An 18,035-nucleotide genomic window follows, 5' to 3' on the forward strand; every position below is an offset into this window, starting at 1 on the left:
TGAGGCGACAGGCTGAAGCCCAAGCAGCAGGTGATGTTACGGGACATTACCATATTTACTGGGAGGATGGACTCCTCTACAGTGAACCCAAGGTACCCTCGCCTGGTTCATCGAGGGCCTTGGTAGTCCCGCAACAGTACCGAGCCTTTCTTTTGGAATTGGCTCATGCCATACCCCTGGCAGGACACTTAGGCCAGGACAAGACCTTTGCACGGCTTGTTCTCCACTTTTACTGGCCTCAGATGAAAGCGGCGTCCAACACATACTGTAGGACATGTGTAACCTGCCAGGCCAGTGGGAAAACAGGGGTGAAGCTAAAAGCTCCCCTGGAACCACTTCCAGTCGTTAGCACCCCCTTTGAGAGGGTGGGCATCGACATTGTAGGGCCTTTGGATCCACCAACAGCAGCTGGTCACAGGTTTATCCTGGTACTGGTGGATCATGCCACACGGTACCCAGAGGCAATACCTCTGAGGACAGTCACTGCACCTGTGGTGGCAAGAGCCCTAATGGGAATCTTTACCCGAGTGGGATTTCCCAAGGAAGTTGTGTCCGACAGGGGAACCAACTTCCTGTCAGCTTATATGCGGGCCATGTGGAAGGAGTGTGGAGTGACCTACCGGTTCACCACTCCTTACCACCCCCAGTCGAACGGACTGGTTGAGAGGTTCAATAAGACCTTGAAGGGCATGATCAGAAGTCTGCCCGAGAGCCTGCGGAGGAAATGGGATGTCCTCCTACCCTGTTTACTTTTTTCTTACAGGGAAGTGCCCCAGAAGGGAGTGGGCTTCAGCCCCTTTGAGCTTCTGTATGGGCACCCTGTACGCGGTCCTCTCAGCCTGGTGAAGGATGGTTGGGAGAAATCTCCCAGGAAACCCCCCCAGGATGTGGTGAGCTACATGCTGGCCTTCAGGAGCCAAATGGCGAAGTTGTGGAAGCAAGCTTCTGACAACTTGGAGGCCAGCCAGGCAGTCATGAAGGAGTGGTACGACCACAACGCTCACCCGGTGGAACTGGAGCCTGGACAGAAAGTGTGGGTGATGGAACCTGGAGAGCTTAGCGCCCTCCAGGATCGCTGGACAGGCCCCTTTGAGGTGTTGGAAAAGAAGGGTAAGGCCACATACCTGGTGGACCTTAAGACCCCTCGACAGCCCCTACGGGTGCTACACGCCAACAGACTCAAGCCCCACCATGAGAGGCCCGAAGTCATGCTGATGATGGTGACTGACGGGGGAGAGGAAGCGGAAAGCGAACCTCTCCCAGATCTCTTTTCGTCCCAAGAGAAGGATGGGTCAGTGGAGGGAGTGAATCTCTCTCCTACTCTCACTCCTGAGCAACGGGAGGACTGCCGCCAGATACTGGAGCAGTACTCTTCTTTGTTCTCCCTTGTCCCGGGAAGGACCCACCTGTGTACCCATGATGTGGACACAGGAGACAGCCCACCAGTGAAGTCCAAGACCTACCGGCTGTCTGACAAGGTGAAGGCTAGCATACATGGAGAAGTTGCCAAGATGCTAGAGCTGGGAGTAATTGAACCTTCCAACAGCCCTTGGTCCAGTCCGGTGGTGCTCGTGCCAAAAGCCGCACCACCAGGCACCACACCTGAACTGAGGTTCTGTGTGGATTACCGAGGACTGAATTCAGTGACAAGGACTGATGCTCATCCGATCCCTAGGGCGGATGAATTGATTGACCGGCTAGGAGCTGCCCAATATCTGAGTACCTTTGACCTCACTTCAGGGTACTGGCAGATCTCCTTGACAGATGGAGCAAGGGAAAGGTCAGCCTTCTCCACGCCTGAGGGACACTACCAGTTCTGTGTGATGCCCTTTGGGCTCAAGAACGCCCCTGCCACATTTCAGCGGCTGGTGAACCAGGTCCTCTCTGGAATGGAGAGTTTCTCTGCTGCTTACTTGGATGACATCGCTGTCTTCAGTAGCAGTTGGGAGGACCATCTGCAGCATTTGCAGGCCGTTCTCCAGGCGCTGAGACAAGCTGGATTGACCATCAAAGCCAGCAAATGCCAGATTGGACAGGGGTCGGTTGTGTACCTTGGACACTTGGTGGGTAGGGGGACTGTGCAGCCCCTGCAGGCGAAGATTGAGGCAATCATGGCCTGGGAACCCCCCAAGACACAGACTGAGGTCCGAGCTTTCCTGGGCCTCACAGGTTACTACCGACGCTTTGTGAAGGGGTATGGCACTATTGTTGCGCCCCTCACAGAGCTCACCTCCAAGAAACAACCTCGACGGGTAGTTTGGACCAAGGCTTGTCAGCAAGCCTTTGAAAAGTTGAAACAGGCAATGTGTGCGGCACCGGTCCTGAGGGCCCCAGACTTCTCCAAGGAGTTCATTGTCCAAACGGATGCATCAGAGCATGGCATTGGGGCAGTGCTATCGCAACTCAACGAAGAGGGCCTGGATCAACCTGTAGTCTTCTTATCCAGGAGGCTGCTTCCCCGGGAACAGAAGTGGAGTGCCATTGAGAGGGAAGCTTTTGCGGTGGTGTGGGCTCTGAAGAAGCTGCGGCCATACCTCTTTGGCTCGCACTTCCTGGTTCAGACCGACCACCGACCCCTTCGTTGGCTGATGCAAATGAAGGGGGAAAATCCCAAGTTGTTGAGGTGGTCCATCTCCCTACAGGGAATGGACTTCCGGGTGGAACATCGGCCTGGAGTGGACCACGCCAATGCAGACGGTCTCTCCAGGTATTTCCGCCTTAGTGATGAGGACTCCCAAGGGGTTGGGTAGTTCTCCCCACTTTCAGCTGGGGGGGACGCGTGTTAGACCTGTCTGGCTTTTTGGCGAAGTCCCTCCTAATTTTTATTTGTTTTGTCCCCTTTTTGCCCCTCATACCCTTGTTAATTTTTGTGTCTACTGACTTTTTGTAGGTGTTGGTCAGGGGGATAGGTGTTTTCTTCCCCCCTCATAATCTTTTACCTCAGGCCCAGAGGCCTGTTCTGACAGGAAAGTTGGCACCACCTAAAATGGTGGCCACCAACTGCCCCAACTGTCACCAACAGAACTTGGCCATAGCCTAACATAGGGCATTCCAGAACCTTCTGGTCCATTCTGGACCACTGAAGGGCAGCCTATATAAGGCGGAATGCGAGGCAGCCATTTTGTCTACCTGTGGAAGTCAGCTGGAGGACAGGCTGTAGCTAAGGGTGGGAAAAGGTTAGACTTAGGGTTGACCTCCTGAACTGGGAAGCTGCCTATTTGGTCCAAACCCCCAATTCCCCTTTTGAGTTATTTGTCCTGACCCCGCTGTGTAGGGTTACTGGAGACCCTGGGCGCCTAGCTTGCCCCTTGTCCAAACTGTACAGGGGAGGTTTGAGGAGAAGGAGACTGCAGTGCTGCGGTGCGCAGTCCTCTGCCCAGCGGAAAGAGACTCAGAAAGGACATCCCTCATCCCTAAACCCCAGTCTCCAACCAGATTAAGTAAGGAAAAGGGCTTTGCGACAAAGGAACTGGGTACAAAAGCGAAATAGCGCTGTTCCTACCTTTCTGGGTGCTGAGGAAGGATTGTGACCTGAGAAGCCCTGGTGTGGGGTGCCAGTTTCGATGGAATAGCGCCCCCCGGGATCCACTGAGTCTGGAAAGACTGGCAAGGCTTCCCGTTGGCGAGCGGGACCCCAGGGGCGCCTTCCGCGCTTCTGCCGCACTGTGGAGGAGCGTCCCGGTATCAGGGGAAAAGCCAAGGCGAACCGCTACCCGAGGGCGCCTTCGCGCATGAGCACTCCGCGTTGATCGCTTTCCCAGGAGGGGCCTAAGATCGAGCAGGCCCAGTGCAGGAACACTATACATCCGCGCATGCGCGGAAGCCTCGCGTGTGGAAGGAGACGAAGGCTTCGTGGCTGAGGAGAAGCGTCTCCATTGCGCGCCGAGGGACAGATCCCTTCAGAGGAGAAGCGTCTCCATTGTGCGCCGAGGGACAGATCCCTTCGGAGGAGGAGCCGCCGCTGAAGTGATTAAGCCTTCTCTGGTGAGAAAGGGGGCGGGGAGGCCAGCCACCGAGGAAGGAGCGTTTTCAGGACCCGACAGGAGAGCGAAGGACTGGCCTGCTGCCTGTACATTCAAGTAAGCTGGGGAGAGTGAGGGGTGGCGCAGGAGAATTGACTCGGCCTCCGGTTCGTCTGCTTTCTTCCCCCGCAGGGCAGCACTACTTTCAGGGGCTCTTGACAGTGCAAGACAGTTTGCCCTACTTGAGTGGAAACGAAGCCCTGAGGAGCAAAAGAGAAGTACACCTGGTACTTAACTGGCCTGAGTGGGTACAAGGGTCACCTGCCATATATTGTGAGTGCTTGTCTAGGGGTAATTAACTTTAAGAGCTGGTGATAACTTGTGATACAGGTCAAAGGTGTTATTGCAAGTACGGAGTTTAGTTATCAAGTATAAACCTGGTTGAAACCTGTTTAAAAACTATGCCTAGTTAAATGCTGGAACTTCAAGTGATTTAATGTAAAAGTTGGTGACTTAAGTAACGCCTTAGCAGGGACTCTAGTACTTTCCCTTACCAATAAGATTGTGCTTTAATCTCGAAAGGTCATCTGCTTGTATTTAGGTGTTGCTAGGGTTTTTCCTCCCAAGGTTCTAGCAGAAGGGATAAATAACCTGATTGATTCTAAGGTACAGTTTATCCTAATGTACAAGTGTATAGGAATCCAGTGATATAGCAACTGCTTTAAAGGCAAGGTGTTAAACTGCTATTAATTTCAAAAGTGTAACTGCTGATTTTAAAAGTGATCTGAAATGTTTTTGAGCTAATTACATGTGAGATACTTAAATTTGACAACAGAGAGAATATTATTTTTACATAAAGCAGTCCGTATTTTCATATAATTTTGGTGTGGTGTTTTTCTTTTTGAGTGCTATTGCGTGAAGTTACTTTTGGGTGGTCTGCAACCTTTACACTGTGCCTCTAAATGTTAGTCTTGCCCTAGGCCAGGCTACCTAATTCCAACAAACAGCCTCTATAAACCCACACCAGTTCTCGTAAGTAGGACACAATCATTCCCGTATAGCAGTGCAGGAAGTTTCTTTAGTCCAACCCAGGGTGTATAGCTCCTCAAAAGATAAAAAACATATCTAAATCATTAATATATAAACACAAAATGAAGCCAGCACATGCCCTCGTCTCACACCAAATTTTATTTTTATAGGGGCAGTATGTTCACTAGCAGCATTATACCTAATGCACCAGGTAACTTCTTTATACAGCTGAGCCAAAAAGTGCACCAAAGAGGCCTCCACGCCCATTGCAACATCTTCGACCAAAGCGTCCCTCTCTTCACACTATTGAACGCTGAGGTAAGGTCCATAAATGCTAGGTGCAGGCAGCTCCTCTTTGCCTGCATACATTGCTTTACAAATGCTGCAAATAGAATAGGACTGGCCTACACCTTCTAATATTCCAAATCCCAAGAATTGGGATTAAAATTGTTTGATTGGTACAATGTATAATGTGCAAAAAAAGAAAAAAATGGAACATTGATTGAGCTATGCATGAGTCACAGGGACATATTTCAAGATATGAGTTACAATAGGCACCACTTGAATAAGCAACCAAAAAGTGAATTATGTTAATTAAATCAGAACTTAAGCGGATAAAATCCCTGTAAATGGTGAGGTGGAGGATAAAGGTAAGGCTCCATGCCATGTGTAGTTACTGATAAGTGGTTGTCAACCACTCTTTCTTTTTTAAACTCTTGGGATTCTCTACATCGGCCTCACAGGGAAAGAAATTCTGGGCTACATGTATCAAACACTTGTGTCGCCCTTGCACCACACAATGGGGTGCAAGAGTAATGCAACTATTAAGTTAGATTTATCAAGCCAAGCAAGGCCACCTTGCATGGCCTTGTGTGGCATGATAAATCTATAGTAATGCAATGCAGTGTAAATCACTGTGTTACGTTACTCTGCCCCAAAGAGGTGTCACTTTGGGGGAGAGTGGGTGTTCTCACACATCCACCCATGGATTTTGGCGCATTCTGAGATTTACTGGTAGACCTGGGAATGCATCAAAATTCTATACCTACTCTGGTGAGGAGTAACGAGGAGAAATGTCTTTATTTCTCTTTGTTACTTCCTCTTTGTATGTGTGCTGCATTCTCTGTAGAACACATGGTAAGAATGAAAAACCTCTCAGGATTGTCTTTGTGCAAAGAGCTGTCCCTTCCTGCACAAAAACAATTGTGCTTACAACGCAGGTATCCTTACACCATGTTGCAAGGGTACCCGTTTTGGCACTAGGAAGCACAGGGACTTGCTGCACTGCAAGATTTTTTAATACATATGGCGGTCTGTCTTTAGTTGCCTTTTAGATTGAGTGGTGACATCCAGTGGGTAGCTCCACTAGTGAGGCAAATTGTTCTTTACCATTCCTCAGCAGTGGCATCTTAGAAACATAATCAAGCTGTAAAAAGTCAGTGATTGCATCCTGATTAAATAGAGTTTCTTGTTTTGACCAAATGGAATGCCATAATATACGGGGAGCTAATTAAGTACGGTCCTCCACATACGGTAAGCCCAACTACATATGACAAAGAAAATGGACAGGCAAAAGTCTTCTCAAAAATACATTCTCCATATCCTGTAAGTGCGACGTGCCACAATCATCCGAATACCAGCACTGGAGTTATGTCAGAGTAACAACGCACTTTATAGATGTTAGCCATCACAACCAGGGGTTTGGAGCCTACCTTCCCAGCAAACCTCAGCTGCTGGTTTGAACTAGGATTCCCTAACCTTCATTAGGTGCATAAAAGGAACCTTTGCAATCAAAGGGAACACCCCCACCCCAAGTACGTGAAAGCTGAGAGCTAAAGGTTTGTTACCATTAATAAAATGAGGTCTCAAGTTAGAGGACGATCATCCACAAACCATGGTGTATGACTGAGCTATATTTGTCATTAATCCTAGCTTGCTCATAAATAAGACAAATCTATCCAACAGCCTCTATAAACCCACACCAGTTCTCATACGTAGGACACAATCATTCCTGTATAGCAGTGCAGGAAGTTGCTTTACCTATAAAAAAGGAAATTTGGTGTGAGACGAGGGTATGTGCTGGCTTATACCCTGGGTTGGGATTGGCTCTGTTCCCCTTCTTATAGATGGTTACAATGACAGACTTGGACCATGACTTGGGTGAGCCCACAGAGACTGCGCTCCTTAACACATTGACAATAAGAAGTAGACAGATCAATAGTATCAATTAAAAGAATGGCATGAACCCTGTCAGGACCTGGGGCATTGTTCCTCATGCTCTGTTTTATCCCCAACAAAACCTTCTCTAGAGTAATGGGTGCCAAATCTGAGCCACCCACTAAATGGCCAGCTCCTGCAGCATTAGAATGATTGTGTGTGTTCAGTACTGCTGTCATATACCCATTTTTGCGGTAAGATTTCTGCGTCAAGGGCAGCATTATTGTTGTCTCTAAAGAATGGGGCATTAACTGTTTTCCAGACAAGGCAGTTGTTATACTCTATCCTAGCCTCACCTAGCTGAGCCCAGGCTTATCTCCTTATTGCTATATTTCTATTTGAGATGGCCTGCATATAATTCTTTCTACATAGCTTTACTACCTCCTCCTCCATTGGTGCCTGCTTGAGGGCAAGAATAAGCTCTCTATGTGCTAGTGAGCAAACCCTGTCAAACCACTTCTGAGTTCTTGGCTCCCTGCATGTCTTTGTAGATGTTATCAGCTTAGTTACAGTGTTGCATATCCCAGTATATGCCCTCAACATATTGAAATGGTCCAACTCAGAATACAGATATAGGGATATCCGCTCCCTATTTCTAGATACAAGTTCTACTAACAGGCAACCTGAATCCACTGCTAGCCATTTACGAAGGATACCCTTATTGCGGTTTGCCTCTATTGGTAAATGCTAGTCATAATTTGTTGCTGCATGTTAAAGAGCAAAAGAGAATTATCAGGGGAATCTGGTCACTCAAACCACTCCATAGGATTGAGAAATCGACAACCTTGTATCTATATTTCTCTGAAAAGGCATACAAATCAATGAAACAGCAAAGACCTTTACCAATAAAGTTGCTATGTTTATAAGTAGGGGTAATGATAAACTAAGGATGGAAGAAGAGAGAGCTTACTCATGATGGAATAGAAGACATCACTGGACTGATTGTGTTAAAAATGCGAATAATCCTCAACATGATGGTCCTATGCACCACAAACAGATTTCTGTCATGGATTGCCATTGTAATGGTGCTCCAGGATGAATTCCCGGTACACAGACAAAATATCGATTTTTAAATATCGATATACAAAAATATCGAAGTTTAAATATTGATGGGACAAAATATCGAAGGTAAGTAATATCGACAGTCTTAATATCGAAATTAGTATGACATCAGTAATATCGAAGTTTTAAATATCGATGTCAATAATATCGAATAAATAACTTCGATGTTACTAATATCAATTTTTAAATAAATTAAGTGTATATTATATTGTATTTATTATGTTTTATTATTTATTTTTAATGTAATTTAATTAAATATTGTCTTTTACTTCTGTAGCGGGTTGTGGGTATATAGGGGAATAGGGTGGGAAGTAATTTAATTATGTTAAATTAATTATTAATTAGTAGGTATTATTAATTAATTAATTAAAAATAATTTTTAATTAATTTTAATTAATTGATTAATTGATAAATATGTTCCGTAGCGGGTTATGGGTTTATAGGGGAATAGGGTGGGAAGTAATTTAATAATAATTAATTAATTAATATATGTTTGTACATATTTTAATTAATAATTAATTGGTAATTAATGTATATTAATTAGTTAATTCATTAATATAATTTTGTACATATTTATAATTATTAATTAGTTGGTAATTAATTAATATTAATTATTTAATTACATTATTATAGTAATTTTTTTATATATAATTTTTTGTTATTCTTAATTAATTAATTGGGAAAAATAATATTAATTATTAAAATAAATTAATTACAGCTAATGTGCTAATATATTTACTTTATTGTTATTGTTAATTAATAATTAATTGGTAATTAAATAATATTAATTATTTTTGGGTAAAGGAGTATTTTTAGGGTTCAGGGTCAGTTTTCAGTTTTTGGGTAAAGGGGTATTTTTAGGGTTCAGGGTCAGTTTTCAGTTTTTGGGTAAAGGGGTATTTTTTTAGGGTTCAGGGTCAGTTTTCAGTTTTTGGGTAAAGGGGTATTTTTAGGGTTCAGGGTCAGTTTTCAGTTTTTGGGGTAAAGGGGTATTTTTAGGGTTCAGGGTCAGTTTTGGGTTTTTGAGGTACAGGCGTACAGGGTAAAAACAAAAAAATATTACATTAAATCAAATACATAACATTTAAAAAAAAAATTACATTAAATTATTAAGTGTTTTATTTATTTTAAATGTATATGTATTAGTTTTAATATTTTTATTTAATATTTGTAAAATTATATGTATTTTAAAATTATTTTTACATTATTATTAATACATTTAAAAAAACGATATTTTTGATTCCGATATTTTTGTACTACGATATTATTTTTTCAATATTTTTGTACTTACCTTTATGAAGATAGGATTCCAATATTTTTGATGTCGATATTTTTGCTCCGATATTTTTGTATTTCGATATTCTGTCTGTCGATATTATGTCAGACAATCGAATTCCCAGTTTATGAGAAGGATAAGATAAGTCACAATCAGACATTGATAAAAGTCTTGACTAGACTGAGAGACAAGGTCCTTATATTAAAAAGAGAAACATTGGGGCGTAGCTAGCAGCCGACCAAGATGGTTGCGTAGTCGTAGAGCTCCAGAGGCACATCGGCCCTTCACATAAATCCGCATAGTAATCCGGCAATCAACATAGCTCCGGGGGCTAATTCCTTGGTCCAGGACCAGGTGGCGCAGACCAGTAAAAATCCAGAACCGCTCCGGAGCCGGGAACTGTAGTAAAAGAGGAACAAAAATGTGCGGCCTAAGCAACTGCCAGAGACTGCGTCCTAAAGTAACTCAAGGCCCGGGGCGGAAGTGAGGGAGCATCGGACTCCGGCGGATCAGCAAATCAACACGCCTCAAACACGATCGGCGCTACCGGGACTACTCTGCAGCAAGCAACGTCATATACATAACACCAAGAGGCGAAGAGGGAGCAGGAACCCTCGCATAGTGCAGCGGGAGAGACTAATGCCAGCGACTTAACGGGTCCAATGCGCAACAACGCAAGGAATAAAGACATATCCTGCGAGGACTGGGCACAGAAGGAAACTCCCCCTTCCAAAGGTGAGCAGAGAACAGCGTTCATAGTGGGGGACAACCCCGTTGTTGAAGGGAATTAGCTGGGGAGAGGGATGGGAAGACCGTCTCTCGCTCTATGCTGATGATATGTTAGTATTCCTGATGGACCCGGAGCACAGTAAACCGGAGCTCCTTCACATTTGCAATACACATGAGAAAGCATCGGGATATAAAATAAATTGGTCCAAATCAGTACTTTATGCTCTACAGGGACCAGAGCCATTGCTCCCCGCGGCGTGCCCATTGGCGCTAGCGGAGGGCGCTTTCAAATACTTGGGAATTCACATTACTAAAGACTCGACAGACTTCTTTGCTAAAAATCTGGCTCCGCCTCTGGAACGATTGAAGCGCGATGTCACACACTGGGCTTCTCTACCCCTGATGCTTCTAGGAAGAGCAGCGTTATACAAAATGATGGCATTGCCGACATTTCTTTACGCACTTGATAATACACCATACCCGGACCCACCCAGGTACTTTAAACAAATAGCAGCGCAGGTCTCAACCCAGTTGTGGGGTAACCGCCCAGCGTGTATAGCACAGGTAAAGCTGAACAGAGGTTGGTATGACGGCGGGATTGCACTACCAAACTTACAACTATATTACTGGGCAGCACAACTTAAAACCATTAATCAGTGGATTCACACAACTCAAGAAGAACCAGCATACAGGGCGGATAGGGCGCAGTTGGGCACGAACAATATGTTGGCCGTGCTTTACAACAGAGGACTCGCATCGAAACTAGAGGGACCCACAAAGCAAACGGTCACATTATGGTACACGGCACAGGCAAAACTGGGATGGAAAGGGGTTATTACTAAGCTTACCCCACTCTGGGACACCAAGGCTCTGGGACAGCTGAGACGCAGTAAGGGATTCACACAGTGGGACAATATTGGTATCTCCACAGTGGGAGACTTATGGGATAAAAGTACAGTAATTTGCAAAAACCGAGAAAGTCCTATGAAAGGAGGAGGAGTTGCGTTCCTATATAACAGCTGCTTGAAAGCAGAAAGAATTTGTGCAGAGAGTCTGGAGGGTGCTGAGGTGCTTAGGGTTAAATTCCATGCTGGTGATGAATGCTTGGTAATACTCTTGGTTTACCGACCCCCACGTACCTCACCAGATTTCATGGACTCCTTCAGGGAATTGGTACACGACTTTCGGTCACGTTATAACAGACTGATGGTTATGGGGGACTTTAACTTTCATTGGGAGAAGTCTCCCAAAGACTGTCAGACGAACCAGTTAGAGGAGGCACTGACTGCACTGGGTCTTGCGCAACAGGTGGTTGGTCCAATCCACGACAAGGGTCATATCCTCGTTCTAATTTGGATGACTACCCCGGAGTCCTATTGTTACTCTGCCTTGTTCGTGGTGAGATCACCATCTTCTGCATGGTCAGTTAGCAGCCCCAGGGAAGAGGGAACAGCCAGGGCTGGGCTGGAAGGCTATCAGAAGCTGGAATAAGATCAGAGAGGAAGATTTGGTTGCTAGTTTGCAAACCTTACCCTCCTATAAAATGCATGATGGTAACCTAGAGGCCATTTGTTGTAATCTGATAACGAGACTTGAAAAAGCCTTGAAATTGTTGCCCCTTCACGGAAGGTGAAAATCGTGGACAAGGGAATAGGGGCCCCCTGGTTCAATGACACACTTAGGCTAAGGAAGCGGGCCTTGCGTAAAACTGAGAGAGCCTGGCGTAGAGGGTATGATCCTAGTGCACAAAGTCTGTACTTACAAGAATTTGCTCTCTACAAAAAGCAATTCTGTCTAGGAAAGCGGAATTCTACGAGAATAGAATCGCGACGGCTAGAGACCCCCAGAAGGAAGTCTTTAAGGTCCTGTCAGAACTAGGGAAAGCTAAAGAGCAGAGTCCTTCTTTCTCGCAGGATGACTGCCATAAATGTCAGGACTTCTTTTCGAAGAAAATTGCTGATTTACTAATGGAAATGTCGCATACCCCAATACTTGACTGTCCGGTTCAATTTACCCCGGTAGCGCCTTTGATCATCCATCCCTTGAGTACATTGCCCCCGATTACCAAGGAGTCATTGGCTAGCCTAATGGGGCGAGTAAAGTCTGGGTCGCAGGGGGACCCCTGTCCCCCTAGGGTATTTAAGCTAGCGCTACAAGGAATGGAGGATGATGTCCATGCCCTTCTTAATAGTTCTTTGGAACCTGGATTGGTTCCTACCATTTTCAAGGAGGCACGTTTATTCCCTCTCCTTAAAAACTTAGGGGCGGATACAAAAAACTTCAGGCCCATTTCCCAGCTGCCGTTTCTAGCAAAAATACTGGAACAACATGTTCTTGCATATCTCTCTAGTCATCTTGAAAACAATGAACTGCTAGAATGGAATCAAGCAGGGTTTAGGGCACATCATAGTACGGAGTTGGTGAAGCTGTCCATTCTTGACGATCTGAGCTGTAGAGCAGATAAAAAGATCCCGGGCGCCCTGGTGCTGTTGGACCTCTCCGCGGCTTTTGACACGGGAAATCATAGTCAATTGCTGGAGCGGCTGGGGGAGTTCGGCGTTCAGGGAACTGCTCACGCCTAGTTAACTTCCTTTCTTCAAGATCGTGTTCAGAGAGTGCAGTTGGCAGATCTGGTTTCAGCATCAGCCGGCATTTCGTGTGGAGTGCCGCAAGGATCGGCACTTTCACCTCTCCTTTTTAATGTGTACCTGCAGCCATTGATTGCTACGTTAAACCAGATGGAATGCCAAATCTACAATTATGCAGATGACACTCAGATCGTCATCCAAATTGAGGATTCACCCGGTACACATGCTAGACTGCAGAACATCTTGAAATATACGGTCAACTGGATGACTGCTATTTCCTTGAAGATAAATCCTGATAAAACTGAGATGCTGCCAATTACCATCTCTGGTAGCCCTTGGAACGAGCTTTTCTTCCGCATGAATTAGGGCTGTTTCCAGAACCAGCAGTGGATGTGAAAAGCCTGGGCATCTACATAGATGGTAAATTGACTATAATGAAGCAAGTGTCTTCAGTTACTGGAACGTGTGTAGGCCTTTTAAGACAACTCAGGAACATTTCTCATCTTTTGTCCCCAACAACTTTGAGGCGGGCCATATCAGCCATGATTCTGTCACGCCTAGACTATGGTAATTCACTGTACGCTGGCCTACCCCAGCATCAATTGACTAGATTACAAACAGTCATGAATGACGCAGCTAGGTTGGTATTTAAAAAACCAAGGAGAACATATGCAACACAATTACTGCGTAAATTACACTGGTTACCAATCAGACAAAGAATAATGTTTAAAGGACTCTGTATCACGCACAAAGCCCTATATGGTAATGTGTCAAGCTACATTAAAGCGCGTTTGGTCCCCTACACTCCTAGTAGGGTGCTCCGTTCAATGGACGCTACTCTTTTGGCACGCCCACGTTTCAGACTTGCTACTATGGGTGGGCGTGCACTCTCAAATGCGATTCCAGTGACCTGGAACAACTTGCCAATACATCTGCGCAAAGAATCAGGACTCCTGCACTTCAGGAAGATGCTTAAAACGGTGCTCTTTCGGGAGGCATGGGGCTTGATCTGAGGTTGCGTTGTTGCAGGAACATTCTGTATGTACATTTGGACAAGTGCTTAGAGACCCCTGGGTGATTATGCGCTATATAAATCTAAATAAATAAATAAATAAATAATTCTGTTTGCCTAACTTCAACAACAATATGAACTGGGTCCGACTGAAACATATAGATATGTTCAAATTAGGCAAGCATTATTAACAGCACTTCTGCCAGACACTGCCGTCCCGGAGGTCTCCCCATTGGAGGACCGACTACTCACTGACTACATGCAAAAACGAGCAACGTCTCTCACATACCGAAAATTACTCAACAACCTCCCTGACTCCACAACCATACTGCGGGAGAAATGGGTGGCGGAAGTAGGAGACATGGAAGATACGGAATGGTTAGAGGCAATGGCATCCCCCAGGGAGGTGGGAATTTTGGCCAAGCTTAGATTGGTGCAGTTTAAAATCCTACATCGCATATACTATACTAGGACCACCCTACACAAGCTACAAAGGGCTCAACATCCATTTTGCCTTCGGGGTGCGGGGAAGTGGGTACCTTTTTCCACACTATGTGGGAATGTCCAGCAATAGTAGAATACTGGGGACAGGTGCTGCGCACAGTGTCGCAAACATTGGGGATATCTCTCCTGCCAGAGCCACGGAAATGTCTCTTAAACATATGGGATCCAATTGACCTCACTCGCCATGGACAGACCTGGGTCACACTAGGCCTCATGATTGCTAAAAGGGATACAGCGCAGAAATGGGGAGCGACAGACCTGCCCACGCTGGCGACGTGGTGCGGGAACATGGATCTTGTAATGGTAACGGAACGCACAGTGTATGCGAACAGGGGATGCCCACGCAAATGGAACAAACTCTGGGCGGCATGGAATAGTTTCCGGGGAGAACTATGTGAACCTCCGCCGGAAGATGAAGGAGATAGCTCAGACGTAGAGATAGAGGGGGAATGAGGATAGAGATAAAATGCGAGAAATAGTAAAACTGTTACAAGAAAGCATGAGGTACTAACGTCATGGTAAGAATTGTATTTTCAACCGTGTTACTTTGCAGCAAAATTATTGTCTACGTATTGTCATGATTGCTGATTAGATGTTTGGTTTAATAAAAAACATTTCAAACAAAAAAAAGAGAAACATTTAAATTTAGGATAGGATAATAGGTTTCCTTAATGGAGCCACACTCACTATAAGCTTAATTTAATACTCATTTTAAACACTAACCACCAGTATTTTACTCTTAAAATTAGGCACACTACTGTAAAACTGGGTTACAAAGCTCTGCACAGGTTACATGTGATCATGTACATATACATAAGTGCACACATGTGCAGGAAAAGTGATGAAGTCAGTTGCCTGACTTTTGAATTGGTGCCTAGGTAGCATCATGGCAGATGGGAAAGTATGGCAGACTGAAGCATTTCTTGTCAATTGGGAATAATACAAAAATAATGTTTTTTTTGTTTTTGGGTGAAGTGTAAATTCAGTAATGTTGAAACCGGTTTTATTATTTGGCTAAAGTATGCCTAAATCATAACTTTTGATGGGCATGAATTAGAAGGGTAATTGTGACTTTCCCTACCATAATGTAGACCACAAAGTAATATGCATAGTTAGTTTTACTCTCTATAGATATTTTTGTGCAGGTCAAGTACTGTGCATATTTCTCTGATCCAGCCTTAATAGAATTTGTGCTTTCAGATACCCTGCAGGTTCAAGTGAATAATTACTCTGCTGGCCAGCTGGCAGTTCAAAACTCCACCTCAGCACTGCACCCAACCAGAGGGATTAACATCCCACCAGTAGAGGAGCAAGCAGACGAAAAATGCCCATAAGGTAATTAGTGGCCTCTCTGTAACTAACAGGATCCTCCCAAAGAGGATAAAGAGAGAGCTAGCAGACCTCTGTCACCAGTCACCAACTAGAAGTGGGGTCTCTAAACTCTTGGAGGGAAGACACTAGATATGATATAGAGGAGGATGACTAAATGAAGAGACATTTCCCAATTTTTCCTGAAGCTGACATTCTGATTCTTCCCTGAATGATGTGCAGGGGGGTGGAGAACCCACATACATGAGTAGGCGCTAAGGGCATCTACAGAGGCACCCTGTAAGTGGCAGAAGGTCTTGGGTGCTTGGGGTGGAAAGGCTGGGAGAGTAGTCTGCTTTGAGGACTGTGGGGTGCGCCTGTTGAAGACCCAAGAACAGCACACTATTAGGAGCTAGACCCAAGGACAGGTCCAAAGCTCTTTAAGCCTACTGTGACGCAAAGGAGGCAAAGTTCATGCTGGACATATCCTGCTGGAGTAGGGTCAATATTGATTTTCATGTGGGTAATTCCTGTCTGAAATGGCATAGTGAGCAAAAAAATGATGGTCTGGAATCCGGCCCAGAGTAGTTACCAGTGGCTGGGAATAACCCAAGCATTCAACCCATCACTTGATTTCCACAAAGGAGGAAGCTGCAGGGCCCAAGGGCTCGAAAAAGTATCTGAAATAATCAGAAAAATCGTATGTATCATTTGGGGACCAGGATGGCCTGGCAACTGGAGCACGGTATAAAGGAACAAGAAAAAACATTTGATTGGTCCACTGGGAAAGGGAAATCCTAATTTAAAGGAGACGTTTGTGTGTGGCACTGAGGGAACCATCGACAAGTTGCCTCGAGGCCACCAGCCACTTCATCTGATTGCAGACAAGATCTCAGGATCACCCCTAGAGAGTTCCCCAAGTGGTTTTCCTAAGGGACCGAGGTGCTTAGGCACCATCAGCCGGAGAACAGTTGTTCCTCAATATAGGTGGAGTATTGCCATTTATCCCACTCGAATAGAGTTCACAGGTCTCATATGGGAGGCCCCAAAATGAGGGGGTGTTCCACAAACACAAAGAATTTCACTGTGCTCATCTCCTACTCCCTATGCCGGAGTCTTATGGGATTGGGCTGAGAAGGACAGCTGACTCCTTCAACTGCAAAACAATTAGCGTATAGAATCGGAGTTGACAAGAACATAATTCCTGTGGTCACAGAGGGTATGTGTGGGGTTGGATCCAAGAAGGAGGGGAAGAGGCACCAGCACTCCAAAAGTGCAGCGCATACATCAAATCTTTATCAAATCATGGATAAGTAGGAATAAACGCAGCTATTGGAAGCATCCAATGACGCACCATGGGCACAGAAAGAGGACCCGATAAGGCTTGAGAGAAGACTCAAGGAAATGTCCATATTCCTTTGTTGGTGCCAAAGGAGGAACATTACCAAAAGAGAATGGTTGTTTCTGTGCCTCCCACTACATAACCTTTAAGCAGAGGGTCACCCAAAGTCTTAACTATGACTGTTGAATTTCAGTTCACTGGTCGTGATTGTATAAAATGTTATGTTTTAACTAACATTTTCACCTAACTAGAATGTCTTTTCAACCTCTGCTTTTTTTCTTTGAATTTCTATGTTTTTTAAAACTTAAAGTAAGATGTCCATCGCTGGGTGGGGTTGGGCACAGAGCCTGCGCCATACTCCCACAGATGCCCAACCTTCCAGCTCTGCATGGTCGAAGGCTTGGGGTTTGACGGACAGACTATGCCCCCAAACATCCCACAGGCATCCGACTTGCTTCCCACATAGACCTTCACCCAGGTGCGCTTAGGGTTGGGCACAGGGCCTGTGCCATACTCCCATGGATGCCCAACCTTCCAGCTCTGCATGGTCGAAGGCTTGGGGTTTGACGGAAAGACTCTGCCCCCAAACATCTCACAGGCATCTGACCCGCTTCCCACATAGACCTTCACCCAGGTGCGACTTGGGGTTAGGCACAGGGCCCAGCTTCTAATGAGGCCCCGCATCCAACTCCACGCAGGCACCAAATACCCTGTGGAAGACCAACCTTTTGTGTTTTTTCTTGCATCCCAGATCTGCCACAATTCTCCAAGGGGGCGGGCTGGACATTGTGGTGTAGCTGCTATTCCATGGAATCACAAAAAACAAATAAAATAATACATTTTGGACCTCAGGACCCTCCCCCTTAAGAAAGCCCATGGGGTCAGGGTAACCAGACACTGCCTTTTTATAGCCAGTTTTGATTTGTTGTGTAGGACTCTGGACCATGTTCCCAAGCCCTAAGATGGTGGCTTCAACTTACATTGAGGTTGCAGCCAGTCATCTACA

General features: G+C 45.4%; 1 protein-coding gene across 2 annotated transcripts in view; it reads right to left on the reverse strand.

Annotated features, from left to right (window-relative positions):
* The window catches only part of BBOX1 (gamma-butyrobetaine hydroxylase 1), a 569,466-nt gene that overhangs the window by 536,503 nt on the left and 14,928 nt on the right, over positions 1-18,035 (reverse strand). The window lies entirely within an intron of this gene.

Source organism: Lissotriton vulgaris, chromosome 2_2, assembly GCF_964263255.1.
Source record: "Lissotriton vulgaris chromosome 2_2, aLisVul1.2, whole genome shotgun sequence".
Lineage (NCBI taxonomy): Eukaryota > Metazoa > Chordata > Amphibia > Caudata > Salamandridae > Lissotriton > Lissotriton vulgaris.